Source organism: Alligator sinensis, unplaced genomic scaffold, assembly GCF_000455745.1.
Source record: "Alligator sinensis unplaced genomic scaffold, ASM45574v1 scaffold1451_1, whole genome shotgun sequence".
Taxonomy (NCBI): Eukaryota; Metazoa; Chordata; order Crocodylia; family Alligatoridae; genus Alligator; species Alligator sinensis.
In genome coordinates, this window is record NW_005842351.1 from 343798 (window position 1) to 356196 (window position 12399).

General features: G+C 43.6%; 1 protein-coding gene across 1 annotated transcript in view; it reads right to left on the reverse strand.

Annotated features, from left to right (window-relative positions):
* The window catches only part of SNX24 (sorting nexin 24), a 134128-nt gene that overhangs the window by 94464 nt on the left and 27265 nt on the right, over positions 1-12399 (reverse strand). The window lies entirely within an intron of this gene.

Below are 12399 nucleotides of genomic sequence, written 5' to 3' on the forward strand. Positions count from 1 at the left end.
TAGTGGTAGAGTTGAGAATAAGAGTACAGGTCTCCAGACTCATAAGCCAGTGACTTCACTACTAAGCATCACTGCCTGTCAACTTTGATTGTTAAAATAAAGGATTTGCCGCTTACTGCATGTTTTCACTTTTTAAAAGAATTTTAGAATGAAACTAAATATTTGTTCAGTTTGCTTCACTTTCTCTTTTGAATCAGATTTTGACTCTTTGGATCTCAAGTTCCAGCTCAATGCTGTCTGACTGCAATACAAAAAATGTGCAGGAAAGCAGGAACAATTACATCTAACTCACACCACAAAAAACAAAATCACAGTTCACATGAAATTTATTGAGATCAAATCACTTGGGACCAGGAGGAAAAAAAACCCATCAAAAAAGAAAAAACACAACTTAATCTGGGTCCTGTACTGTATTCTGCTACAGTTCTAAGAACAAAGGGAGCATTTTTATTTCCCAATGGAAAGCTTGCCATCCACCACTTACACATCCAGCCGTTTAAATCCCACTAAAAGCCACAGCAAGTGAAGATGCTCAACATTTTGGAAAGTTAAGCTCAATAAAATTAAATATGTATATCCAGACAGAAGTTTCCTTACACAAATGCATTCAACATTTCTTATTTCTTCTGTCTGCCTCCCTGCACCACATACACACTTGTGAACTTTGATAGCTAATTTAAAATATTTATACATTAAACATGTATATTTAAATTATATACAAATAAAATAAAATAAATACATTATATAATTAGGCATCATTTAAAAAAATCTCAAACAAAAAAACCCACACCATTCAGACTGATCCCAAGATTAATGAAACAAAGCAATTTTGCAGTACTTGTAAAGAGGTATGATATGGTGGTTTCTGGGCACAGAATATTGATCAGAAAATGAGTATATTGTCCAGAAAAATGTTTAAGTATTCATCCAATATTCCTGTTACTCAGCCATATTAATGATTTTTAATTTAATAAAAAGGAGTGAGAAAGTTGATATATAGCTAAAATGTGCTTGGACTAGTTTTCAAAAGCTTTATGGAAGCCCTTTACTGTTATGTACTTGTTTGTTTCCATATAAATATATGTAGGCTACTTCTACAGCTAATCATCTCTAGCTTGTCCTCAGTAGAAAGTTTTCAGTCTGGTCCTGGACTGGAGCCTAAACACAAATCTAGAATTAAATCAATTCAACTATTTAAAAAAAATCAAGGGCAGAAAAGACTTTTCTGTTCTTACAGTCAGGCCAACTGCACAGACTATTTTGATAACTTTCCTCTTAACATTAATTTAAAAAAGATCAATACATTCAAAAGACAATAGTCTGTATATTACAAAACTTATTTTTGTTTTTCTGCCTTTTCCAATCTCTTCCATATTGTATCCAGGCTACAATCATTTTGCTACATGTTTTTAGAAAGTGAAAAGCTTTGTCTGTAGCATTATCAAATCATTTATACACAACAGACATCAGCTGTCATTTCTGTCTATTCCAGTGGTTTCGTCCTCCTTGTTTCCCTGCTTAAGTCTGGGTGAGCTGTCAAGTTTCTAGTTTCTGATGTGTATTTACATCACTCAATGGCATCTGACAGTAGTGAAAGGCCACAGAAAACTGCTTATTGATCAGAGCAAAACTAGTTGATGGAACAGATGAGGTTGTATCACAGAAATGCAGTCACACTCAGGTGATGACATTTTGCTCCCCTGTATACAAGTGCTTAATGGAATACAACTTCATTATATCATGCCACTAGCACTTAAAGAACTGCACAGATATCATGACTGTTTTGTCTACATGGTGACGAGGACAATCTCTTTGTACTGGTATCAATGTATTATTAACCTGATTTGCTCACAAACACTTGCAAGCTACTAGCCAATGTGTCCTGATAAATATACCAAGAGACACTGAAGTCTCAATCGTGCCAAAATCTAAATGATCTGACCTTTTTTTTTTTCAGGTGGAATTACCATTTAGAGAGCCATTTTGTGCGACTCAGAATAGGTATTTTAAATGGTCACTTTTATGACTAGGACTGGTATACTTTCTTATGGTAATGATAACCTATCATTAATATTAAAGAAGTCATTGTATCAACTTGCATACAAGTCCTTCACACTGCATAGATTTAAGCCAGTTTTGTTGTACAAACAAACTGCCCTGTCTCTCTTTTTCTTCATAATTTCTAGTCTTTATTTAGTACAAAGTTATGTAAATGTATGCCCATTTTTATCACACCAAGTAACTTGCAAATACGTAATTATATATATATCCAAAGTATCTAATGCAAGTATAACTCAGGATCCTGAAACGTCCTACAGACCTTCAGAAGAACTACCGGCTATGTTGAAGGTATTAAAGTTTCATCTAGTCTTGTTTCATAGTTTGGACTTTTCAGGGATGAGCTTGTCACTGTTAAATTAGAGGGGGAAAAAAACCAAACAAAACTAACAAAGGAAAGTTCCTTTGGATGATACCTGGGTCAATTTTGACTGTTGTAACTGCTTATTTTTCAGCTCCTATATATTAAAAGTTCAAAAGACCAGCATATAATAAAAAACAGTTCTCAGACTCAAAATGAAACTTCAGGGACTCAGAAAATTCTTTCCATGTTCTCACAGACAGCATCTCCCAAATTTTGGCCTAAACCTCAGAAATTTGCCTTACCTTGTCTAAGTCCTACAAAACCAAGGAGGAAAGTAGAGCGAGAAGTAACTAAAGAGAGTCTTAGAATGCATCTTCTATGTCTCTGATCTGGATTAAGTAGGAGTAGCTAGAGTAGGGGCAAAAGTCTTACTATTTTCAGCTTACATAAGGTATTATAAGAAGTCCTGTCAATCAGGAGTAACACCTGTTGGAAGAATCCCACTTAGCGCCTGGAGTGTTGGAGCATGCTCATTTTAAACAGAATCTTAAGAGACTTTAGCTGCCAGCTTCCTAAATGTGTGTTTGTGCAAACTATGATTTCCAGGTGCTTATCATCTGGCCAAATTGGGCCAATTTTCATGGGGACAGCAAATGAGATCTCTTTCCTTCAAACACAATTCCCTGCCAAACCTCATGTTCCAAAGGATACAGACATTAGAGCTTTTCCGTAAAACTTTTATAACAGCACTGGCAAAACAACTTGATTTGTTTTCCCTGAGAAACAGCTGAATGACTTTTGCTGAAACCTTAAAAAAAATGTTAAAATTTGGCTAAGTTACAAGGGAAAACAGGGCCTTGTACTGGAAGGAGTTAGGAAATGTTAACTGTAAGTCCCCAATACATCCATTGCAAGATATGCATATGATTAGAGATATCTGAAGTATTTCAGATACTGTGGAAAACTGTCTGCATTTGTATACGTACATAGATTTATTTTAAATACATGCAGGTATACTGAGGCATCCTCAAAAAGGAAAAAAAAAAAATTCAAGACCGCAAAGTGAATTGATTATACCCTTAATTTCTGTGGCTCCCAAAGCTTGCAAAATTAAACCAACAAGAGAGAAAGTTAATGATATTAAAAGGGGAGACCACTATAAATTATGGATTTACAAGAAATATATTGTAGAAGTAGTTTGTTTATAAAAAGGAAAAAGTATTCAGCTGTATTTTCAACTCCTACCATAAAATGTTTCATCAGCTAGTTCTTCAGGACAACTCAAATCTTATTTTCCTCTTTTCAAGTCTGACTCCTGCACTTAGCACTTATACAGAAAACAGGAAATTCTTTAAAGGCAACTAATATGCATAAGCAATTGGGCAAAGGACTTTGACATTGGTATGGATGATGGTGATGAATTATGAGGAACTGATTCATACTAGTTTGTTTGGTTTTTTTTTTTAAAAAGCACTGAAATAAGAAATGTCTGTTCTATCTGGAGTACAGTAGGGCAGCCAATCCGAAGTGTGAAGTTCCTTCCCTCTTTCGGTACAAACTGATCCCCTCCTTGCCCTACTGAAACTCAAATCTGCTATATTATCTAGCACTCTGTACTCCAAATTTCTTCTGAAACTACCCAGATTCAGAACTCATAAAGAGCAGGAAAACAGTTAATACAGAGGTATTAAGAAGTCCCCATTACAAAACAGGAACCAGATGACAGGGGGAGGTGGTAAAAGGAAATGAGAAATCGGAATTCATTATAATGTTACTTTCCTTCTTTCATTTATAAAGATAATTCACAGTTGCATCTGGTGGCTACTCAGAATGAATGTATAGTGTATATATAAATAAATAAATAAATAAATAAATAGTCCTATTTTGTTATTTTTTCCTAAACTATTTATCAAGTATAAACTGTAGTATGCAATAATCAAAATTACTTTCTTACATTTATATTATTTCATGGTTCTTTGATTTCATTAGAGAGGAGCAAACATTGCAGGCATTCACTTTTAAAAGGAGACAGAAGACTTCTGTACTCACTGAATGATTCATAGGAAGCCCACATCACTGCATATGACTTCAAAGGAACAGAATCTGACAGGGATATATGAACTGGGTAAATGCCTGGGCCACTGCTCAAAGCATGCCTGTAGCACTATCGTTACTTTTTTCCAGACAAGTACGCTAGCTAAAGCAACGGCTTTTCTGTTTTCCTAGTTAAACTCTATGGAGTTTAAGTCAAAGTCAAAAGAAAAACTAGTATTTCAATTCATTATGCATGAGAGATTTTTTACTTTGTTGCTGGAAAGGTATAGATTTTAGCACCATATGCTCGTCTTATAAAAGACTGACAAAAAACAAAGTATTTGGCAATAATTATATACTTCTGTTTTATAGGCATCCCAAAAGACTTTATGAAACACTTATCACGTATGCACTTGCATACAAACACTGCCAGTATGATTTACCTTTTTTAATTAAGCAGACTAATTACAGGTATTTTGGGCAGGTGTTTAAAGAATGCTTATTACTTCAAGTGAATGAAGTTCACAGGACCATAGGAAAGTAAGGCTGGAAGGGACCTCACAAAGCCATCTTGTCCATCCCCCTGCTCCAAGGTAGGATCATCCCCGACTATATCATCCCAGTCAAGTGTTTAACCTGCTCCTAAAAATATCCAAGGCAGGGGTGACATGTAGGGGGTGCACGTGCACCCCCTGCGTGTGGCAGTGCACTCCCTGCAAAAAGGCACCACCGACAGTGTTGGCGGCGTCTGCGGAAGCTCCCCGCTCACCACCGCTGGGCTCCCGCTGCCACCACGCTCCTGCCACTGCAGCAGTGCCCCTCCAGCCACCAGAGGCACGCACTGTTCATGATCCAAGGATTGAGATTGCACAACTTCTCTAGGTAGCTTGTTCCAGAACTCCCTTCAGTCACCAACTTCACTAAGTGCTGCAGAGCCAGATCCAAAGGAAGAAAAAGCTATAGGACTTTAAATGTCTAAATAAGTCACTTGAGAGGGAATCCCAAAACCCCATAATGGTTCAGGCACCAGAAAGGCAGACACCTAAGTTTTCACCCATCAAGTTATTTGTGTACCACCTGTTCAGCTACTGCTGCTCTTTTAGGTAAGCTGAAAATTTAAGCTTTATGTATGAGTCTAGTGCAGGAGTGCTCAACCTTTGGCCTATGAGCTAAATGCAGCATGCAGAGCCATCGCACCAGGACCACAGGGCTCCCTATGGGTCAGCAAATTTAGCAACAGGGGAGCAGTGGCCATTAATACAGCCAGCCAAATTCTTCCCCCTGCCAAATTTTGAAACCTTAAGCCCCATGTGGCCAGTCTGGCACTCTTCCCCTGCAGGGCCAGGTTTCCCCATGTCTTCTTCTACACAGGTGGATGGTGCCCGCTGCACTTACCCTGGGCACCAGATTGGGACCAGTGGCCAGATTCAATCCACAGACTGACACTGCCTATCTGGCCCCCTGGGGAAAAAAAGGTTGAGCACCACTGAACTAATGGTTAGATCAGGAAATGAGAAAGCTGTGCTATAGACCCTGCTCAACCTGGGTGCAGGGCATCAGATCCTCCCCCAAACAGGAGAGAACCAGATTAGGTTGGAATCGGGACATTCTCTACAACTCTGTAGATCAGTGATAAGGACACTTTCCTAGGAAGGCAAGTGTGGGGAGGTGGGAGTCCTGGGTTCCAGTCTCCACTTCGATTATACATTTTGAATAAAGGTGCTGTAGGATAAAAACTAGGGCTGTGCAAAATGGCTGTGTTTCGATTCAGCTATTTCAGAGGACAGTGATTCGTTGCAGTGTTTCAGATCCGGTTTCATTTTGGCCGAATCTCCTCTGAATCTGTTTCGAACAGGCTGCAAGGGAAGCTTCACACCGCTCTACCCAGCCAGGCGGGGCTCGGGGAGACAGGGCCATGGGTGACTCATTTGGGGAAGGGAGAGGGCCACTGCGCTCCATGCAGGTGAGGAGACCTCCTCGCTGCCGCTGCCTGCCCCATACAACCCCACACGGCCGGGGCAGTGCAAGGTGGGCAGCAGAGGTGAGGAGAACCCAGCACAGATCTCTGCTCCCTGCGGAGCCAGGTCACACGGCAGGACAGTAGTGTACAGCTGTTTCCCTGCAAGCCTGGCTCCAAAATGCCAAAATTTTCCTAAACATTTCCAAAACGTTTCAGATACTTAATTTTGTTTCGGAGATGTTTCTGAGCCTTCCACTTAGATTCGGATTCGGTATTTCAGGTGCTAAAATGGCCTGAAACACCTCCGAAACAAAACGGCTGCCAAAATTTTGCACAGCCCTAATAAAAACTCACGGTCCTCTGAAACATATGATTAATGTTATGAAACCCAATCTTATGGGCCAAACTCTTTCATTTAAAGTATAGAGAATTTAAATGGGGACTCTGACCTTTTGTGACTCACAATGCAACAGCTTTTCTTTTGAGCTTTGGTTGATTCAGCTTTCTCCTGCTACAGCTTGACTCAGTGTTGCTAGATCTTACAAATTTTGTTCACTCTAAGGCCCTAGACTGGGGAGCCCATAAGAATCACAGTTATTTTAAAGCAGTGGTACTCACTGTTTCAGCCCTGTAGGCCACGTGAATGACACAGGGCTGATCTGTGGGCTTGATTGGGTCTGGCAACATGGCTGCCTGGCCAGGACTGGGCTCTTAGGGGCCCCACACTGTCCCCGACTAGTCTCTGTGCAACCAGGATTAGGCTCTGCACTGCCCAAATTAGCCTGCAGGACCCTGGCCCACAGTGCTCCCCAGAGATCTGTGGGAGAGCCTTGCAGGCCAGATGACAGCACTAGGGGCCAGATTTGCTCAGAAAGCCAGGGGTTGAGCACGTTTTTTTTTAAGTGACTGTTAATTTTTCATGGCTGCAGGGCAAAAAAAAATTGAAAGTATGGTCTAAATGAATCCTAAAAGCTGAACAAAAAAGGAGAAAGAATCCATACTTTTAAAAATAAACTCATAAAGCCCACCCCTACCTACCTCTGCCTTCCCAAAGATAAGGCGGCAGCAGTGTCCTCTGCACATGACTAGTACTGTCAATCCCAAATGTCAAGAATTACAAATCAATCCCAAAAGTGTCATGAATAGGGAAATAGAAGACCAGATCTGTGTACTTAAAATCCATCCTCCCCTATGGCTCCACTTTAAAGATAGGAAAATCTATTCCTGGAGTTTAACAGCAACAGATTCTTAATTAGGTCTTCCTAGCAGACAAATCAGATCAGCAGTTATTTAAACAGTTCTTTTTTTTTTTTTTTTTTTTTTTAATCATAAACTAAAAATCTGAAAAACCAACAATAAAATTACTACACTGAAGAAAATGTTAAAAATATAAATCTTATGGGACCCTGATGCTTATTCTCTTCATTTAGTCTGAAATAGCCCAAATGTGATGACACTCAATGGTTGGCTAGAATCTTGCCTGACATTCTTTTGGACAAAGCTGAGGGGATGTGCATCCCAGAAAGATGAAGAGGCAGAAGGTTCTTATTTTAATGCTGCTGGACTTTTGCCATGTTATTAGTTCCATACTAGGGCACCACGAGTTTTGTATACTGCCTTTTTCATTTCAAAGTACATTTGATTGAAGTTTCTTTGATAAAAGGAGTTTCACATTTAAAAAACTAACAGAACTGAAGATTCAACATTGAGTTGACATCTAATTAAACACTGTTTAATCATGTGGCTCCAGCCAAATGCGGCTCCCTTTAGCAGAATATACTGATAACTATGTAGTTGTCATTATCATTAACCATCAACTATTTTGAAGACTAGTGCCAAAAATATAAAGCTGTTAGCAAGAGTGTTGAAAAACTTTTAAAAAAATTAAAGTTTAAAACAAGAGCAACTAGGCAAACCCTGAGGGGAAAAAGAAAAAAGAACAAACTACCACATGATTTAATTCAGTTATGAAGACTCCACAGAAGACAACAGATATTAAACATTAAATAAGGGAACAACACATCTTCAACATCCCCTGCCCCCCCTCAAGTGACTCACAGTATCTGGTTATAAACAGGCCAGTTACTATTGTGTCCCTGCCAAATGGTAAACACTAAAAATGCTATACAACACTTTTTCTAGCAGTTTAAACAAGCAAACATTAAAATGAACAACCAGCTACATAAATAAGACAGGGTAACTTTACATTAGTTATCTCGTTTATTCCAAGAGTTCCTGTTATCTATAGCAAAGGAATCAAAAAGTGGATTTTCCTCCCTCTACTTAAAAGTATTTCGAATCTAATTTCTTAACTTTTCATGTTCCTTTATTCATATCTATATAAAAAAAAAATGAATAGCTTCTGTTATGCACTTGAAAATTTCACATTTACTAAAGCAGACAGATTTTAGAAAGAGAAAAACCCAGGAAAAACAAAAATGTAAATCAAAACCTTCTGATGGAGAGATTATATGTGCTATGTAAATTTGCAGATTTTAGGTAAATAGACAGTGGATAGAAATACACTCTTAGAGAGCTTTTGTTTTATCACCAGAACGGAGTGTCCTTAAGTAAAGAAACATGCATTTCTAGATTATTGATCATGAGCCAAATCCAGAAACATTGCAACAGGAACAGAAAAAGCTGGAAAGTGTTTATATGCCCCTCTCTGCTCCCAAATGCTGCAGTATACATGGGTTTAACAATCATCAGATATCTAACTAAGGCTGTGCGAAGCTTCAGGTGCTGGTTCGATTTGGAGGAGATTTGGCCTGATTAGGTGGCTGAATCTCCATATCTGAATCAAATCTAGTCAGGAGACCAATAAAAAGGTCCGAATCGATTTGGAGGCTCCAAATTGATTCGGAAAAAGATTCGGAGGAGATTCAGGCAGTCTCCGGTCACTGCCTCAGGGAGCTGGCCCGGACACCATGCTGGTAAGTAGGGGGCAGGGGGAGGGGACCATGGGGGGATCTCTGCCAGGCACCATCCCCTGCCTGCTCCCCCAGCCCCACCTGGCCCCAGGGTCCTGGCTCTTTAAAAAATAACAAAGCAAAAGAGCCCTGCACTCACTGGCTCCTGCAGTGGCCATCAGGGCTTCTGGGGGCTTGTAGCAGAGCCCCCCATGCAGTGCGGGGCAGTGGGGATCGCCCCCCGCCTGGCAGGAGCCAGTGAGTGCAGGGCTTTTTAAGAGCCGGAACGCTGGGGCCGGGCAGGACAGCCATTAATGGGGATTGGAGAGTGAGTGGGGGATGGGGCCTGTTTGATTCAGAGATTCAGCCAATCTGGTGGCAGCTGAATCTCCAAATCAGATTGGCCAAATCAATTCGGGACAGTGATTCAAATCACCGAATCAAATCATTGTCCCCCGAATCTGAATCTGAAGCAAATACTAGCCGCTTCACACAGGCCTAATATCTACCTTCACAGGCACCCTCCAAGGCAGGGGCGGGCAAATATTTTATGTGGAGGGACGCTTACTGAATTTTGGCAAGCTGTCAAGGGCCACATGGGTAGCCCCACCCCTTCACAGGTGCCCTGCCCCTGGTTGCCATCTTGAGACTGGAAGTCCTGCCACTAAACTCTGACCTTTGCCACCAGAAGTCCTTCCCCTTGTCCCTGGAAGCACTCATTTGGGGAAAAGGGTTTGCCATCTTAGGGGGAAAAAAAACAAATTGCAAACTAAAAATCAAACACCCATAATTTAGTTAAAAAAAAAAAATTGTCCTGATTTGTTTGTGTTTGTGCTGTATTATGCAGAAATGATTGCATATGGGGGTTTGTGGGGATGTGTGTTTGTGGATATGGATGTAGGTATGGGAGCTATGTAGTGCAGAGTAGCCAGAGGGCAGGTGGGCAGGGAAGTAGAGAAAGTGGCGCGGGGGTGAGGAGTGGAAGTGAACTCCATAGAGCCCCTGCTAGCCAGGACTCCATGCTCCTGCTGCCCTGCTCTGGGCCCCACTGGTGCTGGCCCTGGGGCACCTGCATGGGCCCTGTGCTCCCGCCTGGCTGCTGCTAACTGCTGCATGTCTGCTCACTCCCAGTGCCCTTGCTTCAGCCCCACAGTACAGGCAGGGACAAGCGCACAGCCCCAACCCTGCACGCCTCACGCTCGCCGGTCTGGTCTGAGCAACGGTGATGGGGATGGTGCTCAGTGAAGGGAAAAAGTGGCCCCCCCCTCCCTGCCACTGGCACTCCCTGCTGCAGCCAGCCATAGCCCACGCAGGGCTGTCCTGCCTCTCCACCATGTCACCGCTGCTCCAGCAGTGGCAATGGAGAGCAGGCACAGGCAGCCCCACATGGGCTCTGAGCGGCTACAGCATGGGGTGCCAGCCATGGGGAGGAGGAGCAGCTGTTTTTCCCCTGCACCATCCCCCCTACCGCTGCTAGCCTGGGCCTTGCACCAGCTCTGGGCTCACCCACTGGGGCTGACCCATGGCAGCAGCAGCTGGGCCCAAACTGCTGCTTGGCATAAAGGAAAGCAGCACCCCCCACTCGTTGCTGCTGGACATTTGCTGCTGCTGCTGCCGCCCACCCGAAGCTCACGCCCAACTTCTGTGCCCAACTTCTGCTGCTGTGGCTCAGCCCCGACGAGCAAGCATAGAGCCGGAGCTGGCATGGGACACAGGCTAGCAGCCACGGTGGGGATGGTGCTCAGCCAGGGGCTCAGCTCCCTGTGGCCAGTACCCCGTGCTGTAGCCACTCAGTGTCCGTGTGGGGCTGCCTGTTCTCCATTCTCCAGCCAGAGTCCATGCAGGGCTGTCTTGCTTCTCCACCATGTCACTGCCGCCCCACAGGGCAGCAGTGACACGGCAGAGAGGCAGGACAACCCTGCATGGGCTGCAAGCAGCTGCAGCAGGAAATGCTGGCCGAGAGGCGAGGCTTTTCCCCCCCATGATGAGCACCAGTTTGTTCTCTGCCGCCACTGCTCAGTCTAGACAGGCAAGCACAGGGTCAGGGCTGCACACTGCTCTCTACCTGTACCACGAGGCCGGGGTGGGGGCACTGGGAGTAAGCGGGCACAGAGGAGCTAGTGGCAGCTGGGTGGGAGTGTGGGGCCCGTGCTGGTGCCCCAGGGCCAGCGCTGGCGGGGCCCAGAGCAGGGTGGCAGGAGCACGGGGTCCCGGCCAGCAGGGACTCTATGGAGCTGGGTCAGCTCCCCTCCTCTCCCTGCTGGTGCAGCCCAGTCCAGCTCCACAGACTCCTGCCATCCCACACCCCACGCTCCTACTACCCTGCTCTGGGCCCTGCCGGTGCTGGCCCCAGGACACCGGCACAGGCCCTGTGCTCCCACACGCCACTCACTTCCACTCCCCGCCCACCTCTGGAGCCACTTTCCCACCCGCCCACTAGCTCCTAGCTGCATGGCTGGACCGTGGGGCTCAGCAGGAGCTGGCTAGGCCCCAAGGACTGGGGCCATCCCCGTGGTTCTCCACTGCCTCCCTCCCCTCCCCTACCTCAACTTCCCGCACCAGTGCAGCCACAAACAGCCCCATGGTTGTTCTGCTGTTGCAGAAGCCTGCTGTGGCTTCCCCTGGGTCCTACTGCCCCTGGCTCATGTCATCTTTGACAGGGGCAGATAAATATTAATTTTCTAAAATGTTTAGGCGCCCTGCAGGCCAGATAGAATGGCCTGGCGGGCTAAATTCAGCCTGCGGGCTGTATTTTGCCTGCCCCTGCTCTAAAGTAAAAGACCTGGTCCTAAATTAATTGCCAGAGCTAGGAGGAAACTTCAGATTTCTTAATTCTGAGGCCAGTGCCTCAACCACAAAACTATCTTCCCTCTTGCTGTGAAAGGAGACCAGATATAAACCCAATGAAGTCAAGGGAAACCTATACTGATTTCAACCCACTTCACACCAGGCCAAAGGCTGATTAAACAAACTCCACCATGAACAGCACATATACAGAGCAGTTACAGTAAGGTAGGAAGAGATGAACATCCAGGAGACAAAATAGCAAAATCCAATAAAGATCCTAATTTGCCAAAAATATTGACTTAATATAAATAAATATCTCAAAAAGGGCCTCATTATAGGACTTG